This window comes from Tamandua tetradactyla, chromosome 9 (genome assembly GCF_023851605.1).
Source record: "Tamandua tetradactyla isolate mTamTet1 chromosome 9, mTamTet1.pri, whole genome shotgun sequence".
NCBI classification, from domain to species: domain Eukaryota; kingdom Metazoa; phylum Chordata; class Mammalia; order Pilosa; family Myrmecophagidae; genus Tamandua; species Tamandua tetradactyla.
The window spans coordinates 38594600-38622530 of record NC_135335.1 but is presented as its reverse complement, the minus strand read 5'-3'; the positions used below and the strand labels follow the sequence as shown (position 1 = coordinate 38622530).

Sequence of the window (27931 nt, the reverse complement as noted above, 5' to 3'; positions counted from 1 at the left end):
CTCTTCCCACTGCCAATGTTAGATAATAGAAAAAATGCTCCATTTTCTGGTCCTCTGAGTGCTTTATCTACCTACTCTTCCACCCACCCATCTACCTATCCACCCATCCATCTATCTATCCACCCACCCACCCACCCACCCACCCATCTACTAATCCATCTACCCATCTATCCATCCATCCTTCCATCCATCCATCCATACGTACATATATTCATCCATACATCCATACAGTCATGCATCCATCCATCCATCTACTGGTCCACCCATCCATCTATCCAGCCATCCATCCACCCACCCACCCACCCATCTACTAATCCATCTATCCATCCATCCATACGTACATATATTCATCCATACAACCATACAGTCATGCATCCATCCATCCATCTACCCACCACCCATCCATCTGTCTGTCTACCCATCCACCCATTCACACCCATCTATCCACCTATCCAATAAGCCTACAGAGCTGAATCAGGTTCTGTCCCAGGCACTGGGATTCAAAATGCTCAGACTCTCCTTCTTGCTGTTTAAGTCCTGCTCGACTCTGCCACAAAGAGCCCCCCCTGCTAAACAGCCCCGCGGTCAGGGGCTGCAGCCTGAGTCAGATGATTCCTGCATAACTTTTGCTCAGTTTTCGGGAGAATGAAACTAAAATGACCCTTGCCAGCGCCCCAGGTCTGCTGGGTCCTAATATGGCCTCACCACTAACATCTTTAGTGACTGCTTATCGAATGCCTTCCGTGGCTAGGTCATCATGATCCCTGTCCCCAGTTTCCAGGTGAGGAAGCTGAGGCTTGCAAAAGTTATATCACTTGGTCAAGGCCATATGGACAGGACGTGGCACAGTTTGAATGTGTCTGCTGGAGTCTAAAGCTTCTATTCGTCCCCTGGGTCCCACCGCCCCTCACAAACTCACCATGTGGCCTTGGGCCACTGCCATCCTTTATGCCCCAGTTTCCTCTTATGGAAAAGCCTAGTCTGGACAGATATTCAGACTGGAAGAGCCATTTTAGCACCATCCACAGGGGTTCTCTCATGATCAGATACCCACTTCTCTGGGCACACCACTTCCCTGGGCCTGCTTGCTGCCGCCTCTCCCCCAGCAGGAGTGGACACCCCAGTTGCAGGCCAAGTCCTGCTTGGCTAGAAGCCAAAGGAAGGAGAAACACCCTAGAACCTGAAGTCACAAGCTCATCAGGACTCAGCTGCTGCCTCTGACACCGGCTGCTCCTCCTTGGACCTCTGCATGGCCGTGTCTGACTTCCAAGTTCTATACTATATATGGGATCCATATTTATAAATCTTCCCTTAAACAAACCAACCAACCTTAGAGAGTTTTCTGATGAAGCTAAAACAGTAAATTCACTAGCAGACAGAAGTCAGAAGCCCTAATCGAAGCAGAAAAATGTTGGGGAGGTTTCACTTTGGGTTGAGAGAGGTGAGGTACGTGGTGAGGAGCTGGGGAAGGTGGCCCCGCCTGGCTGAACCAGCTGCTGTGGACACTGGTCTCTGGTTCCAGCCAAAAGCTGCCACTGTCTTCCCAGACTCATCTCTTGCCCTTTCAACTCTCTCCCCACGGCTGCAATGAACTCCTTGAGGCTCCTTTGCAGCCCTGGCTGCCCATAGCCTTTAAGCCCCCACTGGCTACAGCAACACTGTCCTCTCCTGCCTTTATTGCCGCCCCCGGCTCTGTCCCCATGGATGCCACAGCATACCGGGGTGGTGAGCAGAGGCATGAAGGAGGAACTAGAAATAATGGTAACAGCAACACTTACATCATGTCTACTACGTGCCAAGCCTTGTCCTATGTGTTTAACATTTGTTATCTAATCTAATCCTTGACAAAAATCTTATGACATCATCCTACTGCCAGCATCCCCATTTCACAGAGAAAACAGAAGCAGAGAGAAAGGGCAGTGACTGCTGCAAGTTCCCATGGTTGGCAGGTGGTGGGAGGCAGGTCTGGAGAGGCAGGAGGTAAAGAGTGGTACCAGCAAATGATGTTGAGTTCTATGTATTGTCCCAGGTCTCCCCTTCTCTATCTGCAAAATGAGGAGTATAAAAAATAACTTATTGGGGTTTTTTTTTTTTTTTTTTTTTTTTTTTTTTTTAGCACAAATGCTATCACCACAACTTCGGCTGTTACTTTGGGGAGCGGAACACCCTTATTCCCCTCTCTTCATGTTTCCAAGAGCAGGGATTTCAGTGAGATCAGAATCCTTGTTCTCTCTTCTCATTCTCATACCCCCTCCCAAGGGATCTAATGGTGAGTTTGGGAGCTCTGGGCCGCGTGGTTCCACATTCTCCTCTTTGGAGCCAGCCCTGTCCTCAGAAGGCATCAAGGTCACAGGCGAGGAGTGGGTTTCCCTGGGGAGTGTACTGGGGGTGGGCTGGGCAGATCTGCATAATTCTGGAGCGGGAGGGGGCAGCAGTCGGAAGCTCAGTTGACCCACAGATCTAAAGTCACCATCTCCAGGTTCCTTCTAACAGGAATGAGATGATATCCTGGTCTCCACCTGCCTGACCCTTGTGTCTCTTTCAACTGGTCCCAAATTGGGTGGATCAGAGGAGTGTGGTTTATTAATGACCATCCTGTCCCGATACTTGCACAGCTTCGCCCCGGGGCACACACGCAGGTTGTGTCTAGTACGTCCTCCTGCCCCAACTACTTCTCTGCGTTTTCTTCATGCCCCAGGGCTGGGCACAGCCTCAGTCTTCCCAGCCACCTCCTCCCGAAGCACTGTTGTCCTCATTTGCTGCTCAAGCTGTGTCTGTGTTCTCATCTCCTCCTAGAGGAAGCACCTCTTGGGTAGAAACCACACTTCCCTCCCTTTGCCCACATCACAATCATGCTCAATATCCTTCATGAACAGGCTCCACCCTCCTACTTTTCTCTCTTTATCCAGATCTGAAGAACGTGCATCAGTCTCACCGTCTCCCTCTAACCATCCTCTCCTCCGGTGTCTCTCTGCCCTGGATCACATTGTTCCGATTTGAATAAACAATAGTTCATTTGTAACTATAGTTTATAGACCTGCAGGAAACAGGTCTAGCGAGTACTGGGACGGAGTGACAATTTTCAATAGGGGAATCAGAAAGCCCTCACTGAGAGGTGGAATTTGATCAGCACTTTGGCCAGCACTCTGGCCACAAACAACAGGTCACTGGCTAATTGGTAAGTCCTCAGGCTTCACCTCTGACCGCAGACAGCTGGGGACCAGGGAGCTGTCTCTGGGGATGAAGTGCTGATGGATGGACGGGGGGGTTGGGGGGGGTGGGGGGGGATACTGGGGAGGGACTGGGTGGCTAAGGTCAGGGAATCTGATAACTGCAGCCCTCCCACCCCCTTGCAGGCTGCTCCACAGAGGCTAGAGCGCTGTCCACGCAATCGTGGTGCTGACCGGCAGTGACCCAGGGAGGATGGAGAGCATGGGGGAAGCAGTTCTGCTGGGTGCTGTCCTTAAGGCTGCAGTGCTGACTGGAGGTGTGCGGGTGGGCTCCGAGGACCACGTGCCAAGGAGCTCTCCATGTGCCGCAGTGCTGACACAGAGCAAGGGGTTATGAGTGCCCCTAGGAGCTTTCCAGGAGGTTGGGGTGGGTGAGGGGAGGCCAAAATGGCTCCCTGTGCTCGGGAACTGGATGTAGATGGAGTGGGGAGGGCATAGGGCCCTTTCTGTAAGCTCTGTGAGCAGACACAGGGAGCAGATTTCAGATATTTGTTGTGAAGGTCAAAGCCTGGTTGTTAGGCAACAGGACGGTCCCGCTGGGCAGGCCTGAGACAACAAAATTATACTAGGCAAAAAGTCATTCAGGGTCACTTAAGTGCATGCACAGAGACCCCAGCTCTGCCCATCGTGTTGTCATTGATGCCTGAAGTTCCACCATTACTGCGTCATTCTTTTGCACCATGCATGGTTCTGTCCCTTTGGTTCTTCCTGGGGCTGGGAACACATGTATGAGGTGGTATCTCAGTCTGCCTGGGTTTATTAAATTCTTTCCTCCATGGGGTGGGGAGGGAAACTCAGCCCCAGAGGTGTCAGGAGATGAGCTAAGTTAGGAGATTACTTTTGAATAGCCAAGTGAATCTTTTGGGGGTCCAGAACTGAGAAAGGCCAGAAAATCTAACCGTATTGGAAGGTTAAAAAACAGAAGGCAAAGAAGCAGTACCTCTGGACTTAAAGGAGTGGAGTCAGGAAGGGTGCAGGCCCCGGCAGAGGTTGGTCTATGAATATCGGGGTGCGGAGGTGGCTTTTAGCTTGTATTTCTCACAATCCAAGTGTGTTGCCAATTACTGTTCTAATTCTGCTAGGCAAAAGCGGACTTGTTCTTGGCTTGGTGACTGCCGGTTGGATATTTCTGACCCTGCCCTCCTATGCACACGATCTTCCACAGCTAAGCCCTGGTTATCTCCACCTGGGAGTCTACTCGGTGGAAAACCAGAAATCCCTGTGAGGCCACCGATGAGGTCTCAGACATAGAGGAGATGAGTCAAAAAGCCAGGACAGCAGAAGTGAAGAATGGAGGAAGTGAGGATAAGGCTTTGTACCCAGGCCCACTGTCTCCCCTGGGGTATAGGTCTCTTTTCCTTGCCATCCTGGTGAAGGATCCTCTGGGTGGACTCAGGGTGTGGTTCCCTGAGGGCAGCTGTGTCGGCTTCACATGGAAGTTGGTTGAAATGCAGATTCCCAGGGCCCACCCTGCAGGGATGAATCAGAGCCTCTGGCGGTAGGGCCTGGGAATCTTAAACAAGCCGAACCACTGATGGCTTCCAGACTGACGCTGCCACCCTGCCCTTTCTCCCAAGTTCCAGAACCAACCTTCTGGTGGCTGCCAAATGTCCCCTGTGAAGGGTCTCCCCCCCCAGGAAATCTCCCCTCCCCCATATCCTGAGACTTCCCCAAACATCTGTGACCCCAGTGTTACTTTTGACATCTAAAGCAGCCTCCCAGGTCCCCAGATTGGATTCTCGTGGACACTCTTAGCTCTGTTTCCTCTCTCACATCCAATCAGGTACATCACTGTTCAAGCCTCCTTCTCCTCCTCACCTCCCCAGGTGACCTTGGTTCAGGCTCCCCAGGGGCCCCAGCTTCACCCTCCCCTCTGGTACTGTCCCCAGAATGATGCTGACACTGACTTCCATATAACGAGTGGCTCCCGGATGTCAGAAGCTGGGTTAAGGCTCTGAACATAACTTATTCCCAAACAACCCTACAAGGTAGGTGTAGTTATGCCTATTTCACAGATGAGGAAACTAGAGGCTCAGAGATGTGAAATAGCTCACCCAAGGTCACACCGTTGCTGAGTAGCAGGGCTGGGAGGAGTACCGGGACCTGCCTGATTCTAAAAGCACCACAGTATGCTGCCCTTCAGGTTTCAGCATGCCACTCCCTGGATTAGAAACCATCGCTGGCTCCCCAGGACCTACATAAAAAAATTAGGACCACAGCATCCAGGGTCCGATCCAGCTGGCTCTAAGCCAGCCTCCCTGGGCTTTCTGATTTAACTGGGCTCCTCGCCTTTCCTGAACCACTGGTACGTGCTCCTGCCTCTCATCCTTTTACTTCCTGCTCCTCCTATCAGAAATTGTCTACCACCCACTTCCCCATTAGTCAAAAATCTTACTGTCCAAGGCCCAGCCCAAACACCGAATTCTCTGTGAATCTCTCTCCAATTCCTCCGCTCCACATTTCAACCCCTTCCGCTGCCAGCCCGTAACAGGTGGCTCATTCCTAGACGTTGCACCTGCCCATCCACTCACTGCCGCAGGAGTGGGTTCTCCCAGCCAGCTTCCCCAACCAGACTGTGAGGTCTCTGGAAACAGCACCTCCTGGCACAGGGCAGGCGTCAGCCAGTGCTGCCTCAGTGACTCAGAAAGCAATCCGATGGGGACAGATGTGCAGGCAGGGACCACAAACTCTCGAAGTGCACTCTGGATGTGAGATATGAAACATGGACACTTGCCAGCCAAATGGTAGGGACAGTTTGTGATCGAGAAGGTGTCCTTACTGTGTGCCCGGCTCCGTGGCAGCAAACTGGCACCTGTACCCAAGTACCCCAGGCAGTAGCCACTATCGGTATCCCACGTCACAGACGGGGGCATCGCAAGGCTGTGGAAGCTGTCCAGTCACGTCACTGCTGGACCCAGGCAAGAGTCTCTGCTTTTAGCCACAGCCTGACTGTCCCCCGCAATGGCTCGGTGACGACTCGGGCAGTGACACCAGGAAGCACGCTGTCAAGTGGGGAGATATTCCAGTCCCCAGATCACATCAGCCAGGCCTGGGCGCTGCCCCACCCTTAGATCCAGAGAGGACCCTTATGGTGTCATCCATCCCCCACCCCACCCCCATTCTCCATCCATCTCGAGGTCAGGGACTACATCCGACCTGGAGGCAGGCCCAGGGACAGGTGGGGTGTGACGGGACACCAGATGGCCTCCGCCTGTAGTCCGGCCCCTGCCTTGGCTGACCGGGCCCCAGAGCCACCGCGGGCAGCCCCCGACCCGGGTCCCAGAACCCGCCCGGCACCTTGAACAGATGGCGCCGCTTCTAAAAATACCGCCGCACCCCGCTCCCCCGCCGCGGCGCAGTCGCGTCCCCGCGCTGGGAGGGGGTGCGGGTGCAGGAGGGGGGCGGGCCGCTAGCTGCGCTCACTAGCCATCTGCGCGGGGACAGATGCGAAGGCAGCCTCCCGGGGGACGCGGGCCCGGGGGACCCCAGCCTGGCTGCAGCCGCACAGAGCCACGGCTCTGCTGCGGAGGTTCCGAGGCCCCGAAATGCAAGCGTGCCTACAGCCGCGTCCCCTTCCATCCCCCCTTAGCCGCGGCCTCCTGCTCCGGCCACACTGAGCCTGCCTGCAGCTGCCTCGGCCCCCGCACCACCGCCCGGGCTGCCATCCTGCTCGGGAGGCCTTCTCCTTCCGTCTCTGGATCCCTGGATCTTTCGACCTCTAGGCCCAGCTCCTCTTGGGAGTTTCCTTCCATCCCAGAAAGCTTCTTCCTTCTATGGATTCTCAAACCACTTTAAATATGACTCCTAACTTAATGGGGTCAGACCGCTTTGGTTTGGGGCCCACAGTCAGATTGGTCTTGGCTAGCATCCCTGAGGGATGGTGGGTGGATCAGTTCAGCTCCCTGACCTCTGAGGCCAGTCTCTAAAACGGAGGTAGTAATAGTACCTGCCTCAGTGGGTGGTAGGACATTAACCCAGGGTGCAGGGCTCAGCCCCAGAGTCTGGGCTGGAAGAGACACCATCAGCTGGAATGGCAGTGACTTCTAGATGAGGAGACGGAGGCCCTGGGGCCACAGAACAGGTGCCAGCAGGGGCGGGGCTCAGGCCCAGGCCTCTGTTGAAGAGCTCACCCTCCTGATCCCACCCATCCCTCTTTAGCTCCCACCTGCTCCTGGGATATGAGCCCTCTCCCTCGTCTTGGGTAGTTGGCCTGGGCAGACCCAGAAGATCCCCTGAAGATATCCCCTCTCCATTTCTCACCAAGAACCAGCCCTGGGCCTCTCCTTGGAGCCCTGGCCTAGCCCCTCCAGCTTCTCAAAGAATTTCAAGTCCTGCCCTAATCCCTCACTTAGGAAGTGTGTCAGGCGCTCATGAACCAAGGTGCTTCCAAGGCCCCAGGAAACCCCAGACTTCAGACCTAACCCAATGGTCCCTCCACAAAGGCCCCCAAAGGCTCTGCTACCTTCTGCTTTCCCATCTTGCCATCCACCCTCCTCTTCCAAAGCTCCAAGTCTAACGAGGAGGGCAACCTGGCCTCAGCCAAATGGGACTGGGGACCCTGCTTTCCTCTTCCCTCTTTTCCTTCATCCCCCATTCTCTGCACTTCATAGGTAATGCTCCAGCCATTTCCTCCTTCCCTTTCTCCCCTGGGGGAAGAGCACTCTGCCTGTGCTTGTATGCCTCTCTTGACAGGGTGTTCACTCTCTTCTTTCTTGATAATTTATGTCAATGCTGGTGCTTACAGAGCTCTTTAGTTGAGCTGAAATTTTCTTCTTGCTAACAAAATAGTATTGTTTAACATTTAATGGGCATTTTTTGACCCACTGTTGGTGCTGCACAGAACATACCTGCTCCCTACTTTCTACTAGAAGTTCATATCCATGTGTGCATCCATACATGCGTGTCTGTGCGGGTCAGGACAGGGTGGGACATGTGCCTGGTTGCTTTCCCATGTGTGTCTCTACAAATTTGTGCCTTTGTGTGTCCGAGCAGGATACAGTGCATGCGTGGTTAAATAGAAAGGGCTTGTTTATCCAAAGAGCATGCCTTGAGCACCTACTGTGTATCTAACCAATGCTAACCTCCAGGAAGTGTCAAAGCCGTGGTTGACCCAGAGGAAGGGAGGTAATACCTGTGGCAGGGAGATGGCCAAAGTGATAATGGCATAGGAGCAAAAGTAACAACAATAATCATCTTAAGAGCAGCTAACTTCTATTACTACTGAATGCTACTCTTACTAAGCATTTCCCATGCATTAGTTCATAAATACCTACCACAGGGCCCCTCTGGGGTGGTGCTATTATTTTCTTCATTTTATAATAAGGACATTGAGGCTCAGAGAGGTGGAGTGACTGGCTGAGGTTACACAGCAAGGCACAGCCTGACCAGAATTTGCATTTGGAACTGTGTCTCAAGGTTGGCTTGTCACCTAGGCACAGACCACAACCCAGAATGATGTCACATGGAACTGCCCTGTGGTCTGGGGACGCCAGTGCAGTGATGTCCTAGGAAGTAGAGAGGAAGCCAGGGGCTACCCTGTGCTTCTTCCTTGAGATGGGGGCACAGTCCCCAGTATCCAAGGGGGCTGTGGGACCAGGAGGAGGCCTTTAGGATATCTCCCACTTTAGCATCCACAAAGGAAGCCCCCAGAGGGATTCTGCTCTCCTAAACTGCAGACAGGTGCGGGGTGAGGGTCCCCGGGCAGGTAAAGGTGTGGGATGCGTTGGCTGACCCGGCAGGCTGGGTGCGAGGGCAGGGAAGCAGATGGCAGCCCCCTCCTGTGTTTGGAAGAAGTCGAGGGTGAAATTCTGGAGCCGTCAGGCCAGCCACGTCACCTGCTGTTAGAAATGGTCCCTGGGCCAGAGGGCTGGCAGTCACCCAATGTGGCTTTGCTGACGAACGGCAGGCACACGGCAGCACGGCCAGCAGCCCGCCCCTCTCCCATAGCACTGCTATCTGATTGCATGTAAGGGTGGCTATTTGCAGGCCCTCTTCACAGTCCTACTGAGCAGAGGGAGTAGGGCGATCCTTCTGCCAATGAGGCCTGACACACAGACATGGGGCTGGGACTAGGGTGAGGCAAGTGAGGCATTCAAGTGTGCAAAATGGAAGGAGGTGTTCATTCTCAGGGGTGTGTAAGTGCCGATCTCTGACAGTGAGCACGGCCTTAAATTTCAGACCCCAGGCATCTCACTTGCTCCACCCTAGCCCTGGCCTGCTCAGACAGTAAGTGGGCAAACAGGACCCAAACCCCCCACCTCTCCACCATCTGCCTGCCTTGCTATTTAAGTCCACCTGAAGCATCCATGGGGCTACTTAAAACCCTCCCCTCCCGCAGCTCCCTAACAAAAAGGCAGAGACTGAAAATCAACAGAGAGACCCCGGACACATTTTGGGAACTTTGTGGATGATGCAGTTAAAATAGATTCTAAGGAATACCCAGAGTTCTGAAAGATGTTTAAAGCTCATGTTTTAGCCCTCAGTTCCCTGAGCAGTGATGGATTTCACAGGCTTTATTTCTCACCTCCACTCTTTTGGCAAACTTTTGCTGTGGGCCTTCTAGACCCCTTGCAGATCCTGTGCAACGCAGTATGGATGGAGGGAAATTGGACACAGTCCTGTTCCCTCCCTGCCTGGCACGATGCCTGCACCTTATTATAATTCAATAAAATTATAATAATGACCATACACTCATGTTTACAGGGCATCTGTTTATGTGCTAGGCACTTTATATACGTCAGCTTGTTGACCTGCACAACTTTATGAAACAGATACTCTTATTATCCCCACTTTACAGATGAGAAAACTGAGGCACAGAGAGGTAAAGGAACTTGCTAAAGGCCCCTCAAGTAGAACACAGTTGTGTTTGGATGGATACTTAAGAAAACCTCCATGGAGTGAGTGGATGGTGTAGGGAGAAGGGGCACAGGCCGAGTCAGGGTCGGGGAAAAGGATTTGTTAAGTGCTGGGCCCGAGGCCCATGCAAAGCACCCTGGGAGCCTGAGACGGCCGCAGCAGGGAATTCTCCATGCTCTTGGGCAAACTTGGGCTGCAGGCTTCCAGGAAGAGGGTGGCGGCGGCGGCCACTGTATCAGTTAGCAGCACAAGGAGGCTCCAATTTCTTTTTTTGAGCCCTTGACCACGTGTCCTGCCTATAAAAATATCTCCAGCTGATGGTCCCTTTTACCCCGAGAAAGTGAGCAGATCCCGAGCCAGGCTGGAGTTGGGCAGGTCTAGAGGAGCAGGCAGCACCCTCCTGGGCTGTTCAGGGCGGGGAGGTTCCCTGCCCCGAGCCTTCCGACCCTTGGGCCACCCGCTGCCAGGCCACTGGCTGGTGGGGAGGGGGCCATGGCTGGACACCCTGACACCCAAGCCTCCCGAGCTCGCGCCTCGGTTGCCAGGCAACTGTGCAGAGTGTCCCTTACCCCTGAGCTCAGGTTTCGGGAGCCGAGGACAGACAAGGCGGTCCATATATAATAACAGCTACGGCCTGGCCTGGTGGGGCTGCTCGAGACCCACACAGCTCAGATCTGGGCATGGCCAGGGAGGTCCTGTGGTCAATTTGCAGATGGGGAGACTGAGGCCCGGGAGGAGAAGGGAGCCGCGTGAGCAGCGCAGTGAGTTAGGGACGACGGCAGGAAGGTTGGAAAAGAGACAGCCGTCCCACAAGTGACCCCACCAACAGGGATCATAGTGCCACGGACACACTGGCCACGAGCGAGGCCCTGCGCCGAAGTTTCCCCCTGTGGGCGCATTTCATCCTCATGCAACATGGTGAGGGAGAGAGGCTGCTTTCACCCCCATTTCACAGAGGGGGAAACGGAGGCTCCGAGGGATTGAGGCACGTGCTTAAGACTGTCCAGCTGGAGAAGCGAAGAGGCCAGGTACAAACCCAGGTCAGTGTGACTGGGAAGCCCGCAAGCGTCACCACCCCCCCCGGGCCCCCACACTGCCGCCTCCCCCTCCCAGGGACTAATAAGAATAAACCGGAGGGCTGGGGGAGGACTCCACAGGCCAGCTCACAGCTGGCTGACTTCCAGCTCCTCGGCCACCCTGGGAGGGAGTGATTGTCTTTCCTGTCCTCAGGTTGAAGATGCTGAGCTCTGAGTCGGGGGATGGGGCGGGGTGGGGTGGGTGGAGCCCAAGGTCACCTTGGGAGTAGGTGGGGACACAGATCTTGAACCAGGTCGCTCTGACTGCCATGCTGGGGCCTTACCCACGGCGGGCTTCTCTACCCCATCCTCCCCCAACAGGGGGGACACTTCCAAGGGACAGGACCCCACTCCCCATGCCCCAAGAGAGCTGCCCTTTGATTCCAGGCCACTGGACCTCTCCTTTGTCCTCCCCCCTCCTGCCCCAGCAACCTGAGCCTCAGCTGGACGCCCCCCCCCACGCACGCACGTTGCCATGGTGATAGCACAGCGGATACTGACCTGGGGACCCGCCGTAGGTACAGGGGAGGGGCTGGCCGTGCTTCAGAGGGATGGCTGGAGGGGTGGAGGGCCGGGGTCCCAGGGGCCCCGAGGCCGCCGTGGCTGCTCTCTGGGCCAGGCCCGGCCCAAACTGCTATTTATAATTCTGCTGAATGGGCCCAATGACCTGATCCGCAGTCTGGCCTGCCCGGGAAGCCCCGCAGCTGCCCAGGAGGGGAGGAAACGAGCTGGGGGACCTCCTACCCTGCCTCAGCGGAAGGCTCCTGGCGCTCAGCCGCGAGGACAGGGTGAGGCCGTCTCCCCCGGCCCTTGGACCCTGTCCCTGCCTCATCTACGGGGCTCGGCCAGGCTCTGCCCAGCCCGGGTGGGAGGCCCGGGGTGGGGGTGGGGGGGCTGGAGCCTGGGCTCTGGTCCTCACAGGGGTTCAGAACGTCCCTGTGCCCTGTGTGAGTTTGTTCCAGGACACAACTTGCTGGGGGCGGGGGCGGCGGACAGGGAGGTGGAGGAGGGGAGCCAGAGAGGGGAGAAGGAAAAGCTTCTAGGCAGAGGAGAACCTGAGAGGCTGGGGATGGGCTGAGGGTGGGGGAGGGAGGAGAGAGAGGGTGAGAGGAGAGAGAGAGAGAGGGAGAGCCGCAGAGACAGAGAAGGGAGGAAGAGAGAGCACAAGAGAGGGAGGGACAGAGAGACAGCAGAATCAGAGACACTGAGAGTGGGACTCAGAGAGGCCCAGAGGCGGGACGGGAGGCGTGGTGGTTAGTTCTGGAAGCCGGGGTGCCAACACCCTCAAAGCCTGATGGGAGGGCGCGGTGCCCCACGTGGCATGAGCCACAAGGGTTTGTGCCTGTGCTGCCCACATGGACCGCCAGGCTCTTTCTGCCAGGGCTGGAGCTGTGTCCTGGGCATCGTCCTGTGCCTCTCCTGCCTCCTGGGAGCTCGGGCCAAGGCAAGGACTGCTCCAAGGTCGACAGAACAAACCGCGCCGGGCTGGGCTGGGAGCGGCCTGGCGGCGGCCCCTGCAACTCACTGGGCTGTCCGCCCTCGGATCTGGGTTATTTTGGGAGCTGAGCAGCCCAAACACACCCCTCCTCCCCGGTTTGCGGGCCAGTGGCTGCTGACTCCAAATATTCTCTCAAGGAAACTGTCTCCCTGAAACCCAAATGTCGCTTCCTTTGGGAAGCCTCCCTGACTCTCCCAGCACGACTCCTCAGCTCGCTCAGGAGTGCTTTACTTGTTGTCCAGCACTCATCCGCACCTGTGGGAGTGTCTCGTCATCAGACCTGGAGCTCCTGGGTGGCGGGGACTGGCTGAGACCCCCCCTCCCCAGTGCTCCCAGTGCTCCCAGTCCCGAGCACACACCCGCCACACGCAGCCCAGACAGCAGACACAACTCAACAGTAACATTTCTGCTAATGTCTACCGAGCATTCATGACGTGCCAAGAGCTCTGCAAGCACCATCTCATTTAACCTCTCTGAAGCCCTACGAGGCTTCAGGAGTATCCTCTGACTTACAAACGAGGGGACCCAGGCCCAGAGAGCCTAACTGATTTGCCCGAGGTCCCAGAGCTGTGAAGTTGTTGAAGCAAGATCTACACCGGAGCCCTGTAAGTTAGAGCCCAATTACGTGACGGCCAGGCACAGAGCCTTCCCTACTCTAAAGAGCACTGCCATATCCACCTTCCTGCTCAACAACATTCTGTGGCTCCCCAGTGCCCCTAAGACCAAATCCAAATATCCTACCTGGTGCTGGTCCCTTCCCCCCACATCTGCCTTTCCATTTCAGGGCTCATCTTCTCACCTCTGATCTCCTGCTAGGCCCCCTTTTCCTATTCTTTTTATTTATTGTCAACAGTTATTTAATGGGCATCTATTATGTGCCAGGCACACTGGGCTCGGTCCCTACCTTCTGTTGGGGAAGACAGATTGTGAGAAGTGCGACGAAGAAAACGAGGCATTACTACAGAGACTGCAGGCACACCCATTTTGCTGGGGTGGACATGCCAAGAGCTGGAGCCAGTGGGACCCCAGCACAGGCAGAGACTTTGAGATGGGAAGGGGCTGGATTTTTTTTTTTTAAACAATCCAAGGCAGGCCAGCTCAGCTGGGGCCTGAGCCTGGGGCTAGGGCTGGGGTGGGAGAGCAGCTGTGGGAAGGGCAGGGCTGACCTCCTGCAGGGTTTTGCAGACCACAGTGGGGAAGCTGGGTTTTATTCCAAGGGCAGAGGGAAGCCCCTAAAGAAATGAAGACGCATTAGCAGGAAGGTTATTATTTTTTTCAATCTCTACCATCCATTGGTGGAAGGGCCCTCAGGGAAGTGAGAACAAGAGCAGAGAGAAAGCGAGGAGGCTATGGCATCGCTCAGGGGCAGGGACAGGGCCAAGGGACAGCAGTGGTGGCCGAGTGAAGCAGGGCGGCTGGAGGGCCCAGAGGATGAGCTGGGGAGAGGGAGGAGGAGGAGCTGGGATGATGGCTGAGCTCTGACTTCAGTGCAAGGGCAGTTGGTGGTGCCGTTCACTGCCATGGAAAGTCTGGGGGAGGAGTTCTGGGGAGGAGCGGGAGGGCCTGTGCAAGAAGCCCATTTGGGCCAGCTCACTTCGAGGTGCTCCTGAGATACCCAAGTGGAGAGGCCAGGAGGGCAGCTGGAGGTGTGAGCCAGGAGCTCAGATGAGAGGCCCCAGCTGGAGATATAAATATGAGAATCAGCAGTTTAAGGATGATCGTATTTAAAGCCATGGGACTGGATGAGATCTTCAAGGAGAGGGCTCAGTGAGAGAAGGGAAGAGACTCAGAGCCAAGCCCCTGACATCTAGAGGGCGAGCTGAGGAAGACGGAGCCCCATGGCCATGCTGGAAGAGCCGGTGGTGCAGCTTCCCTGCTCCAAAGCCTTCAGTGACTCCCTACTGCCCTGGGAACAAGTTCAAAACCCTTGGCCCAGCACACAGGCCAAGTCTCACATCTGTCCTCCCCATCCTGTGTCCTTCCTTCCAACCATAATATATAAACACCTCATAAGGCTCTAGAGGTGTGGAGCCTTATGCTCCTGCGTGGAGTGCCCTTCTCTGGGCAAAGGCTCAGAATGCCAGCACGCACGCTTCCCAAGTGGCGGCCTGGGAAGCTTTCTCCAACCCCCGGGGCTGACCTTGAAGCACCTGGCTCGGTGTTTCCAGGGCCTTCTGGCCACACCACACCATCACTGCCTTTCTGGGAGCTCCTTGTGGGCAGTGGGCTGGCCCCCCTCTGTGTCCCAGGCCCGACGTACCCGCGGCTCATGGCGAGTCTCATGCCCTCCAGTGTCCCTGTGGGAACCAGCTTCCGGACTGGGGTGGGGGTGGGGGATGTCTGAGAATCCCCGGCTTTAATCACTTCCAGTTTGAGCCTGGGCTGTTGCTTCCTCAGAGGAAGGCAGATGAGCAGAGGGAGGAAGTGGGCGCCAGTGCAGCAGGAAGGACAAAATAAAAAGCACGAAAGCAGGAGAAAGAGACCAGTCCAATTCATCTCCCTTCGCTACTGCACTGAGCTCATGTAAGAGGCTTTGTGGGGTAGGAAATCATAGGGGTGGGGTGGGGGAATGATGCAGCACTTGGCCTCGGCGGGATGTGGGGGGGTATATCAAAACTCCCCTGCCCCTCTCCGGGTCACACCTCTCTGGCTAGGAGCATGGAGGCAGAGTAGGCCACCCTCTCCAAGCATCAACTATGTGCCAGGCACCAGGCACCCAGCCAAGGCTGCAGACTTCCAGGTCTGCCACTTGCCACTCACTGCTTGGCCTCGGGCAGGTCCCTGCCTTGCTCTGGGCCTCAGTTTCTTCCCCCATGAGACGGAGATATTACCACAGGCCTGCCCAGGCTTCTGGGGAGGTGACGTGTGACAATATCTGCAAAGCACTTGGCACGGTACCTGGCACGCAGCCATCTCCCTTCATTTTCCCGACAACCCGCTTATTAGAATATTGTGCCTACTTTACAGACCGGAAAACCGAGGCTGCGGTCACATAGCTGGGATGGATGGAGCTGAGGTCTGACAGCATTTCTGCCTCCAAAGCCAAAGGACTCCTTTCCCGGGCCCTGATGCTAAATGTGTTCTTTCACTTGGTCATTTAGTCTGTTGGTTCCAGGGCCCAAAGGTGATTCACACAAACGCTCTGTTCTCTGGGGGCTCCTGTCTGCTCAGGGGGTCAGAGCCTCCCCCCACTAAGCACTTTGTACGCCTCTCCTCCTCCCACTCAGAGAAGCTGGGGTAGGACCAGTGGGGAGTCTAGATTATAGAGAAGGACAAGGCAAGCTGGTGCATTCCCAGCCCATATGTGCAATCACTTCTTCAGGCACCAAACCTAAAGCAAGCAGCATGGATTACCTCTCAGAGGCTCAGTTTTCCCATCTGTAAAATTGGCATAATTACACGTTCCTGAGAAGATAACCAGAGGGTGACGCGGGCTATGTGAAAACACTTTGTGTGATGATGGCACCAGGATGGTTTGCCCCAAATCAGGCTTTTGTTAGCTAAGGTTCCTTGTGGGGTGGCATGTGGGGGCTTTGGGAGGGGTCCACAGACCTACTGGGATTCTTTGTCAAGGTTTGTGTTATTCTGAGGAGGATAAAGCCCATGGCTTTCAGCAGCTTCTGGCAGGGTTTCCTGTCCGTCTCATCCCGCAAAGACCCAGAATCACTGTCTGATGGAACTAAAGCAGTTCCCTGCCTCCCAGTGAAGGCTGAGTAGAATTAGCACCAAGAGGGCGAACCCAGGAAATGCGGGAACAAGAGGGGCCCGGGAATGGTGAGAAAGAGAGGCCTCGGGCCCCATTCTTGGAGACCCCCAGCAAGGCAAGGTCACTAGAAAATCACCCCCTCCCTGTGGGATCTCCAACTTTCCAGCAGCCACGGGGATCAGACACTGAGGTTACCAGCTCCCCTGCACGCCAGCATGAAGGGAGCGAGAAACAATGTCTCGAAAACTGCTTGTTCCCAACTCAAATGCAAAGTTAATTATTCTAGACACCAAGTTCCTGTAGTCACCATGGATCAGTCTCTAGTTTAGAGGAAATTAGATTTCATCTGACTCCCCCATTAGCCCTGGGGAGGGGAGTGAAGGTGACAGAGCTGGGCAGGGAGCTACTAACGCAGAATGGGTGAGGTTTGGCTAGAGAGGAGGTAGAAGAGGGTCAGAAGTGGCGCACCCAGGGAGGGCCCCCGTGGGTGCTCTGGGGTTCTGGTCAGAGCAGCCCCCTTGGGAAAATGCTTGTAGCCCCACTGCTTGGCTGGCCACAACTTGGACCCATTCTAGAAGCAGCCCAAAGTCACCGGGTCCAGTCTGGTGGGTCATAAGGCAAGGCAACCCCCCTGGGGGCCCAAGAAGCAGACTGTGGCTCTCTGTATCAGCTGAACACGGGAGCCTTGCACATGGCTCCCTCTAGCTCAGGTCTCGTCTCTGAGCTACCAGCTTTCGAGCTGACCTCTCCACCTGGATGTCTCCCCATACCTCAAACTCTATGTATCTGAAGTCCACCTTGTCTGAATTTTTTTTTATGATGTGTGTTTTTTGGGTCCACCCTAAGAAATCTTTACCTACACCTCGACCATGAAGATGTTTTCCTATGTTTCCTTCTACAAGTTTTACAGTTTTAGTTTTTACGTTTAGATCTAAGGAGCTTCTCAATTTAATTTTGCATGTGGTGTGAGGTAGGGGTTCAAAGCCAGCACATGTGAAATACATTCTTTAAATTTAAGCTTCTTCACCCAACCTCATCCCACCCCCCTTTTTTTTTGTCACCAAGAAAGTCTTTATCTTCTTTGCAGGTGGACAATTCAGAAACCAAGAGTCACCTTTCTCACCCTTCCCTTCACCTTCAAAGTCCTATCAATTTTTACCTCCTAAACTTTCTTCCAATTGCCCATTTCTCCCCTTCTCCACAGCCACTGTCCTTGTCCAAATTTTCTTCATCTCTTGTCTGTAGAAATGCAGTAACCTCTTAGCTATCCCCCTGTTGGCACTTGGCAGTTAGAGATACGTCTGAAAAGCAATTCTGATCATATTATAACTTCCTCCAATTCACCTTACTCTTAGGATCTTTATCCTAAGATAAAAAGCTATTTAATGCAATCATCAAAGCCTTGTGGGTTTACTATCCCTGCTCCTCCAGCCTCATCCAGTCCCCCCATTCTCCTCACCGGCTCTGCTCCAGCCACACAGTTCCAGCCACATGACTCTCTCCCCAACCAGGACTTTGCCTATGTTGTTCCTTCTGCCTGGAATGCTGTTCCCTCCCCATCATGACCTAGTAAACTCATACTCATCCTACTTTTGGCTCAATCCCCACCTCCTCAGGGAGATCTTTCCTGATGTTCCTATCATATACTCTCTTTTGCTGTACTTATCAGGTTGTATTTTACACGTATTTGCATGACTGTTGGATTTATATTTGCCACTAGACCAGTGAACGCTGGGCATATGTCTGTTTTTTTTCTTTTTTAGTAACATACATAACATAAAATTTGCCATTTTAATGATTTTTAAGTCTACGATTCAGTGACACTAATTAAATTCACGCTGCTGTGTGACCATCACCACCATCCATTACCAAAACATTTCCACCACCCCAAACGGAGACTCTACATCCATTAAGCAATAACTCTCACCCCTCTACCTCCAGCTCCCTGGTAATCGCTAATCTACTTTCTCTCTCTACGGATTTGCTTATCCTGGATATTTCACATAAGTGGAGTCATACAATATTTGTCTTTTCAGGTCTGACATTTCATTCAGCACAAAGTCTCCAAGGTTCATTCATATCCCACCATGTATCAGGGGGTCATTCTTTTTAATGGCCAAATACTATCTCATTGTACAGTATAGCACAATTCATTTATCCATTCCTCTGTTGATGGGCCTGGGTTTGTTTAATCACTACCATGCTCCTGGGCCCAGCGCAGTGTTTGGCACATAAGTGGTTATCTGTCAGTTGTCCCAGAAGGGAAGGAAGGAGGGGTGGAGGGAGGGAGGAACACAATGCACGTAGTGAAAAGCCTGATTTCCTTTGCTACAAGGCTTCTTCTCAAAGTGGGGTTTCCCAGATGCCTTGAAATGATGACGTTCAGGTGAGGGGGGTGACCCTCACTTTCTGTCAATTTCAGATTCACTGGGAACTTACCAGGTGACATGCAGGCCCTTTCTCAGACTCAGTTTCCTTGTCTGTAAGGGGAGGATCACAGCTCCTCCCAGCAGGACTGCAGAGATGGTGTATACAAATGCACTGATCCTCCAACGGGCACTTCACAACCGACCCTGAGTCCAGCCGTACTCCCAAACGTGACCATACTCTCTTGGGTTTTCTGTGCCACGGTATTCTCTGGGCACATCCCAGAAGTGGTACATGGAAACCTGAGCCTCTTCTGAAGCCTATAGTCTCTGAGAACTGCCCCAGGTACATGCCAGGGCCAGCTGCTCCTGGATCCAGCCATACCTGAAACCAACCCTGTCAACAACACTGACAACAAGTCTAGACTCTAAGTAATTCTTTCCTTTCCTATGACTCCAGTCAGTCTCCCTGATGGGCAGGGGGAGACCCCTTAGCTTCCCTTAGCTACAATATTTTGCATCAACTGTGTACCAGCTGTGATCTGGTACTCTCATGAAGGTCAGGAGAGGTCTTGTGACACTCTGGGACTTTCTATTTGGGCTCTTGGCCTGCCCTGGACCTGGGAATGATCATAGCCAAAGTTAAAGGCTCCCTTAAGTTCTGGGCCTCCACTGTCTGCTGGATGGGTTCCCTGCCCTCTCAGCCCTCTTGTCCTCCCGGGGGGGGCCATTCGGCCCCCACTGGACTGGGTTCCTGCCTCGTCCCTGGCACAGTTCCTTCAGGGTTGAGATCCTGTCGAGTTGTCACCAGCAGCCCCCATCCCCAGCCTGGAGCTCAAGCTTGGCTCAGGCTCTCTGCTAAGTTATCTCTCAATCCCTTCTCCTCCCTCCTTCTCCACTTCCACCATCAATGATCACCTGGAATATCACGGCAGCCTCCTCGCGGGTCCCCTCTTGCCCTTATAATCCATTCCCCCCACAGCAGCCTGAGTGGTATTCCTGGCATATAAGTTGTATGTCACTTTCCTGCTCCCAGCCTTCCAGAAACTCCAGTCCAGAGTCCTCTCTGGTGTACACGAGGCCAGCCCAGTGCTTCAGCCTGCCCACTCCACTCATGGCCTCTCTCTTTCTCTCACACACTCCACACCTCAGAGGGCCCCCAGCTGCCCCACTGGGACCTGAGACCAAACACTTTCTATCTGTTGCAGGAACAGGCTAGTAGGTCTGCCTGGTGCTGCTGGGACCTTCCTGAGAACGAACGTAACTCAGATGCAAGCCAAGCTGCTAAATAAGAGACCTCATTCGAGTCACAGGACAGAGCCATACCTGAAGCTGACCTGCTCTTTTTTTTTTTTTCTGTTAGATTAGCCAATACATTATTTTCTTCTTTTTTTTTGATTTTTTTTCACCTAATTTGAGTTGGTATTTATATCACTTGCTTCTGCAGGGAGTTCCAATTAATTCAACTGGCCAACCTCTGCTTACCCCAGCCTAGCCTCGTTTCTGCTCTCAACTTGCCAGGCATGTCCCCACTGCAGGACCTTTGCTTGTGCTGTTCCCTCTGCCTCGCGTGCTTTTCCCCTGATGTCCGTATATCTCATCTCTTACCTCACGAAGTCCCTGCTCAAATGCCACCCCCTCCAAGAAGCCTTCCCTGAATACCCCATCAGAAATAATAACCCCCATCATCACTCCCTGTCACCTTACTCTGAGCTATTTTTCTTTAGAACATTTAAACCACCATCCATGTTACAGATTTACTTAAACTGTAAACTCCACAAGGGCAGGGGTTGTGTTAGGGTGGCCAACTGTTTCACTTTGCCCAGGACTGGGGGCTTTCAGTGTTAAAACCGGAATGTCCCAGGCAAACTGGGATGAGCTAGTCACCCTTGACTTCCTTCTCTGTTTTCCTGGAATATGACTACGGCCCACATCAGAGCTGGTACACAGCTGATGCTCAATGCATGTTTGAAAGAGGTAAATGCACACAGGCCTAGGGCCAGGTGGGGCTGCATGATGTATCTATGCAACGTTTCATCTCATCCTCACGACCAGTCTAGGAAGTGGGTTCTTTTTATTCTCCCCACTTTACAGATGAGGAGCCTGAGGTCTGAGCAGCTTGCCTGGGTAACAGAGCTGGCAAGCAGGAGAGCCAGCATCTGAATCCAGCCTGCCGGACTCCAGGGGCCAAGCGCTTAATGGCTCTGCAGCACCGCAGGTCTCCCAAGCCCTTGCCTCCCTGCTCAGGCCCACAATCCTCTGCCCTGGTGCCTCAGCAGCCACCTCTGGGCCAGGAGAAGCTTCCACCCCCCACCCCTCATCACACCCCAGGTGGGTGAGAATTGGCTGGAGGACTGGACAGGTTGGGTTGTGGGGGGGGACAGGTGGAGTTGGGCAGATCAGGGGCTGGGGTTGCACTGAGCTAAGGCTGGAGTCCCAGAGTGTGGTGGCTACTCCTGACCTCTGAGTCCCCAGGGAACCCCCAGGCCAGGCCCCAAGGATGCCAGGTGTCCCCGAGGCCCTGCCAGTCACAGCTCCCTTCTCAGCTCGCCACCGCAGACCCTGTGCCTGAGCTCAGCCACAGGAGCCGTAGGGTGACTAAAACATCCTCCCTTCCCCGGTTAAGGAAACGGTCTCTCTGCTGTCCCAGACCTGCCACTACCCCTGACCCTATTGCGCATGCCCAGCTTTTGGGGCCCTGCCTTTCCTGGTTGGAACAATGGAGACCCACACTGGGGCTTCCCCCAGGCCAATCCACCTCTCCTTCGGTCTTCACAAGCAACCCTGGAGGTAGGTGCACCTTTTAATCTCCACTGCGTGGGCGAGGAAACCAAGGTCCAGAGAAGGGAAGCTGCTTGCACAAGGACACACAGCTCTTAAGGGGCAGAGTTGGGATTATCTGAGACGGGTTCAGGCCTGTTACCCAGGCTGATGCTATCTATTCCACATTGCCTCCCTGACAAGTGTGATGATGGAGCTGACAAAAGACACTCCCACTGATTGAGCCAGGTCCTATACATGCAGTATTTCTCCTTTTCAAACCACCTTGTGTTGTTGGTATACTTGTCCACATTTTACAGATGGGAAAACGGATCACAGAGGAGTTCAATGATTGACTAAGGCCAGCTGGCAGGAACAGTTAAAGGGAATTGTTTCACTGCTGTGCTCTCCCATGTGCTTCTCTCCTTCCCCCTTCCCCCTCCCTTTTCCTTTCCTCTTCTCCTCCTCTCCCTCTTCCTCTTCCCCCCTTCCCCTTCCCTGCCTGTCCCCCCTCCCTCCCCTTTTCCCTTCTCTCCCCCTCCCTCTTCCCCTCCTCTCTCTTTCCCTGCCTGTTCCACTCCCTTCCATCAGCTGTCTACCAACCAACCAGCATTTGTTGACCATGTGCAAAGCCCTGCCCTGACCCAGGGCCAACACCACCCTGCGTGCTGACAGCGGGAAGTGAAATCCTAAACTCCAGCCTGGCTTCTGGCCTTGAGTGGCTGGAAATCCTTCCTGAGAAGTGGCCTGGATTTCCAAGCCAGGATCCCCTGGGTCCGATTAATGATCTACTTGGGAGTCTCTCCCTGAGGAATTCTCTGCAGGTTTAATCCCGGGATCTCAGCTGCTCTGTGCCCTGCCTGGCCACCAAGGAGCTGTTTTTCATAACAAAGTGGGGGCAGGAGAGGGGCCATGGCAGGTTTTCATAATTCCATTGTTGGAAATTTCCATGGCAGTGGAAAAGACCCGCTGGCTGGCCTCCAAATGCCTCCCTGAAGGAACTTCCAAAAAGAAAACCACTGGGCTGGCCCACTCCAGCCTGGACCGATGCTGGAGCCACCCACGGGCGGGCTTGGGGGCCTGTGCTTCAGCCGCCAGCACAGGACTGGATATCCAGAGGCCTTGGGACCAAGGTGAGTGGGGACTCTTCTCCTCTGGGGAGAGGCATGGAAGAACAAAAATGTCCCGCAGGGAAGTGAGTCCCAAGGCCCAGAGTCCATGTCTCTGTCCCCATTTGCTGTGTGACTTTGAGTAGTCACTAGACCTCTCTGAGCCTGTCTCCATTCTCTAAAAAGAGGCAGCAGGTGAGTTGCTCTCTAAGGTGTAATACCTCTGCCATGAGTGCTGGCTCTGAGAGGTTGGGTCTCCTGAGTGACTGCTGGGGCTGGGAGGAACTGAGAAACTTGAGTCTCTAAGAATTCCTTAGGCACCTGAAGGGATAAGAGGCTCCTTGGGGAAGGAGAATGAGCCAAACACCTGCAGGTCCTGGGGGTGCCCGCTGGCAATCTTGAAGGAACCCTCCCGGCTGACCACCCCCCACCACCCACCCCCGCAGGGCCAGGCGGTTCCCCCCAGCTGCCTTTTCGTGAATCGGACGGACTAGCTGCAGGTACTGCACAGAAATGAGGAGCTGGGGACACCCTCAGCATCTCCCTTCTTCACTCCTACATGCAGCTCTGGGGGTGTCTGTGGCACTGGGAACTTTTGCACATCCCCACCATTGCAGCCAGCAGCCCCTCTTGCCTTTGTTAATTCTTTACTCCCCCAACCTGTTCCCAGGCTCCCCGCCTCCTGGCTTTTTCTACACTCCCCAGCCAGGCTGGTCTTTGTACATCCCAGCGCTGACCCTCTCGTGCCCAATGCCTTGCAGCGATCCCCACAGCTCAGGGAGTTGAGCCCTAACTCATTCGAAATCCAGGCAATGACCCAATACATTGCCTCTCCCTTTACCTAAGAGTGCCCCCCCCCCCCTTCCAAATGCAAGAGTATGTCAGGGCCGCAAATGAACACAGTCTCAATTGACAGCCCCGGAAGAACCCGGTGCAGGGAGGGAAAAGAGACCATGCTCTCTGCAGACCTTGGTCTGGGCCCCAGCTCCTCACTTTCTGGGCAGGCCCTTGCATGACTCTGAGCCTCAGTTTCCTCAGACATGAGATGGGGGTGATGCCATTCCCGTGCTCGGCTGTACCGAGGATAAGAATGACTTAGCCAAAAACCCTGGCCCTGAGCAAGCAGACCCTGGGCTTAGGACGTCTTCGAAGGGGCTGGGTGTGGGCTCAATTTGAATCCAGTGTGATTTGGGTCTGCTGGGGACGGGGGGTGTGGGAGGAGGGCTAAATGGCCATTTTCATCACCGCCATCCCAAGATCAGTGTCCGTTGTCCAAATTGAGCCATGGGCCAGGTGCCAAGTCAAAGGCATTTTGTGGCTTCCTCACTGCCGTGCCATCTGGGAAGGTCAAGCATCCCCATTTGACAGCTGTCAAAACTAAGGCTCAGAGAGGTGAGGGTACTGGTCCCAGGACACCTGGCTGGGGGGTGGCACGGCTAGGACCTTTATCCCCAAGCTCTGCACTGGTTGAGGGTGCAGGAGGGGAGAAGTGAGGTGTGTTAGTTAAGATTCAGTTGTCAACTTGGCCAGGTGAGCATACCTAGTCTTGTTGCTGCAGACATAAGCCAACAGTACCTAAACATCATCTGTTGCCAATTACATCTGCAGTCAGCTAGGAGGCGTGTCTGCTGCAATGAGTGACATTTGACTTAATTGGCTGGTGCTTAAATGAGAGACTCAACGTAGCACAGCCTAAGCAGCTCGGCATTCCTCACCTCAGCCCTCGCAGCTCAGCCCAGGCCTTTGGAGATGCAGAAAGAAGTCACCCCGGGGAAAGTTGTTGGAAACCAGGGGCCTGGAGAGAAGACCAGCAGAGACCATCCTGTGCCTTCCACGTAAGAAAGAACCTCAGTGGAAAGTTAGCTGCCTTTCCTCTGAAGAACTAACAAAATAAATCCCCTTTTATTAAAAGCCAATCTGTCTCTGGTGTGTTGCATTCCGGCAGCTAGCAAACCAGAACATGGGGTGATGGAGGGATTAGAAGAGGAGGCGGGTGATGATTTTGTGTCCCCTCCCCCTGACAGAGAGCTCAGGGCAGGCTGGGGGATGCCCTGTCACAGCCTCCTCCTACCTTGACAAGGCCGGGGTGGCTCCTCTCCCACCTCCTCAAGGGTCCATAAAGCCAGGAGATTTCTCAAAACTGGTCCTGGTCCCTCTACTTCTCACTTATCTCCTTATGGAGGCTCTCTAAAGCAGACCCTGTGTATTTTTTTTTTTTTTTAACATGGGCAGGCACTGGGAATCGAACTCAGGTCTCCGGCATGGCAGGTGAGACCCCTGCCACTGAGCCACCGTCATACGCCCCAGACTCTTATGCATTAGAGCAGAGAAACCAGATTTACTTTGTCCATCTCCAGATTATCTTGAGAGAGGAGGGGAGGGAGGAAAATGAAGTCCATCCCACCTGCTCACCTTTGCAGAGACTCACAAAGGCTAAGGGTCTTGGGCAAAGGATTTCCCTGTTCTGGTCCAAAGCCTTGCTGCTTAGGGCCAGTGCTTGGCTAGGGACTCTGCTCCTCGGTCTGGGAGTTGGGGAGAGTGCTCCCCACTCTGAGAGGGTACTGTGTGCCAACAGCTGGTAAAGGCTTTGGCAGAAGCTTCTGGTAGGATCCTATGAAGACTGTGCCCCCACCCCCACAGCCCAGTGGCTCTGAGTGGATGCAGGGACCAGGTCATCACAGAAAGCAGCCGGAGCCCCAGAAGCTGCAGGGCTGGACTGGGGAGGGAGATGAAGCCTTGTGGGGGACAGTGTGCTCTGGGGGGTGGGGGGGTCAAAGAGGACACGTAGGACAGGAGCCAAACCCGAGGCATCTCTTCCCAGTGCAGGTGGCCACGCCAGCATCCTCCAACCCCATCTGTACTGCCTCACTCTCCCATCCAGGAGCCTTCCCGCCAATCAAGTGCTGGAGCCAGTCACACAGACACGAGTTCAAATCCCATCTCTGCTATTCACTAGCTGTGCTATGAGGTTTCTCTGGCTGTGAAATGGGGATTTCTCCATCAACTGCCAAGAGCTGATGCAAGGATTTAATGAGATTACAATCCAGTCTCCAAACAGCAGCCAGAGGGATCTGTGTTTGCATCTCACTCCTGCTGAAGTTAAGATCCTCCAATGGTCTCCCACTTGCTCAGGGTAAAGTTCAAACTCTCCATACTGTGACCTACAAAGTCCTGCATGATCTGGCTCCTGACCACTTCTTCAATCTCATCCGCCTTTCTCCCCTTCATGCACTTCACTCCAGCCACAATGGCTTCTTTTCCAATCTTTAACTTGCCTACCTCAGGACCTTTGCACGTGCTGGCTCCTTTGCTGGGACTGCACTTCCCCCAGATGGTGGCTTGGTTAGCTACTCCTCATCATCTCAAATGCCACCTCCTCTGTGAGGCCCTCCCTGAACATCCTACTCAAGCTGCAGGAAGTCAAGGTCACCAGAAAGGGCAAAGAGCAATCTATGACTTCCAGCATGGAGCCGAGGGGCACTAAGCACCTGGAGTAACCTGCACCCTGTATTTGGTTCTGTGGCCCCAGTGGGGGTGAATACTATGCCCTGGAGGCAAGGACCATGACTGGTTTATTTACACCATATCCCCAGTGCTCTTAGCAAAGAGTAGGTGCTCAATGAAAATTTGTTAATGACTAAATGAATGAGGGTGGGGAGTTGGAAAACAGGAAACAGAGAGGATTGACCATCTGTGTTGATGAAGGTCACCAGTTTGGGGCACAGTGCTTGGCACAGCTCAGTGCCATCGTCTGAGAGTATCTCCACTAGTGCTCACATCCCGTCATGCCTCTGCTCAAGAACTTGCAATAGCTCCCATTGCCTCTGAGAAAAAGTTTGGATTTTTTAGTCTGGCATTAAAGGCCTGCCTGCCTTCTTGCCTACATCCCACACCCATCTGTCCACCCATCTGTCCACCATCCATCCATCCATCCACCCACCCACCCATCCACCCATCCATCCATCCATCCATCCATCCATCCATCCATCCACTCATCCATTCATCCATCCACCCATCCACACACACACCCATCCATCCACCCACCCATCCATCCATCCATCCATCCATCCATCCATCCACCCATCCATCCATCCATCCACCCACCCATCCATCCACCCACCCATCCATCCATCCATCCACTCATCCGTCCACCCATCCACCCATCCATCCATCCACCCACCCATCCATCCATCCACTCATCCATCCACCCATCCACCCACCCATCCATCCATCCATCCATCCATCCATCCATCCATCCATCCATCCATTATCCGTCCACCCATCCATCCTTTCAACCAATATTTGCTGAGTGCTTACCACATTCTAGACAATGTGCTAGGCATTTGGCTCAACCCAACTCTCCAATTCTATATTTAAATCATCTCATCAAATGTCTACCCCAAAACCCCATCCGCTCTACCTTCAGAAGATCCTCAGAATGTTATCACTTCTCACCACCTCCACAGTCTCTACTCTCGTCCCAGCCACCATCTTCTCGCCGTGCCATTGAGGGAGCCTCCTCCCTCAGCTCCCTGCCCCTCATCTCGCCTCCCCACAGTCTGTTCTCCACATGCAGCCAGAGGGAGCCAAGTCCTGCTCAGAACCCTCCTGTGGTTCCTGGGGGAAAAGGCAAAGCCCCTACCAGGTGGCCCTGGGTGATCTGTGTCCCCTGTCCCCGTACCTCTCTGAACTCATCTGCTTTCCACTTGCTCACTCCCCTCCACCCCACTGGCCTCCCTGCTCTTCTTCAAGCCCATTATGCACTCTCCCACCTCAGGGCTTTTGCACTGATGCTTTCTTCTGTCTGGAAACCCATTCCCTAGACAGTCACATAGCTCTTCCCTCACTTCCCTTGTGTCTCTACTGGAATGCCACTTTCCTAAGTGGGGCTTTGCTGACTTCCATGCAAAACAACTCTCCTAGTCTCTCTTAGTCTGCTTTGTTTTCCTTTATAGCATCTACTTACTAGAATGGAAGCACCTGAGACAGTGAAGTGGGCTGTTTTAGTCCTCCTGCTGGCCTGAGTGCCCATGCCCAGCATGCAGTAGGTCCTCAATGAACATTTGTTGAATGAATGAATGTCCACCACCCCTTTAGGTATGGGTGGTTATTTTCATTCTTTGAAGGACTTCATATCCTTCCTGCCTCTGTTTCCCAATTTTTTCTGTTCATAATAATCCCTTTAAACAGATTCCCATAGGATCAGATTCCATGAGCTATCCCCAACTTGTTTTTCCTCCAACCCTCTCCATCCCTTATAAATGGCACCAATACCCAACAAGGACTCACCTTGGACTCTGTCATCCCTTCCCCTATCAGTTCCAAAACCCT

At 54.0% G+C, this 27931-nt stretch overlaps 1 protein-coding gene and 1 long non-coding RNA gene across 9 annotated transcripts in view; one reads left to right on the top strand and one right to left on the bottom strand.

The window, feature by feature from the left end:
- ATP2B2 (ATPase plasma membrane Ca2+ transporting 2) overlaps positions 1–27931 on the bottom strand; it is a 368890-nt gene that overhangs the window by 136390 nt on the left and 204569 nt on the right. The window lies entirely within an intron of this gene.
- On the top strand, positions 21290–24242 carry LOC143646059 (uncharacterized). Its single transcript, XR_013157246.1, has 3 exons — positions 21290–21521; positions 22448–22624; positions 24209–24242. It is a non-coding gene; the product is annotated as an uncharacterized LOC143646059 (long non-coding RNA).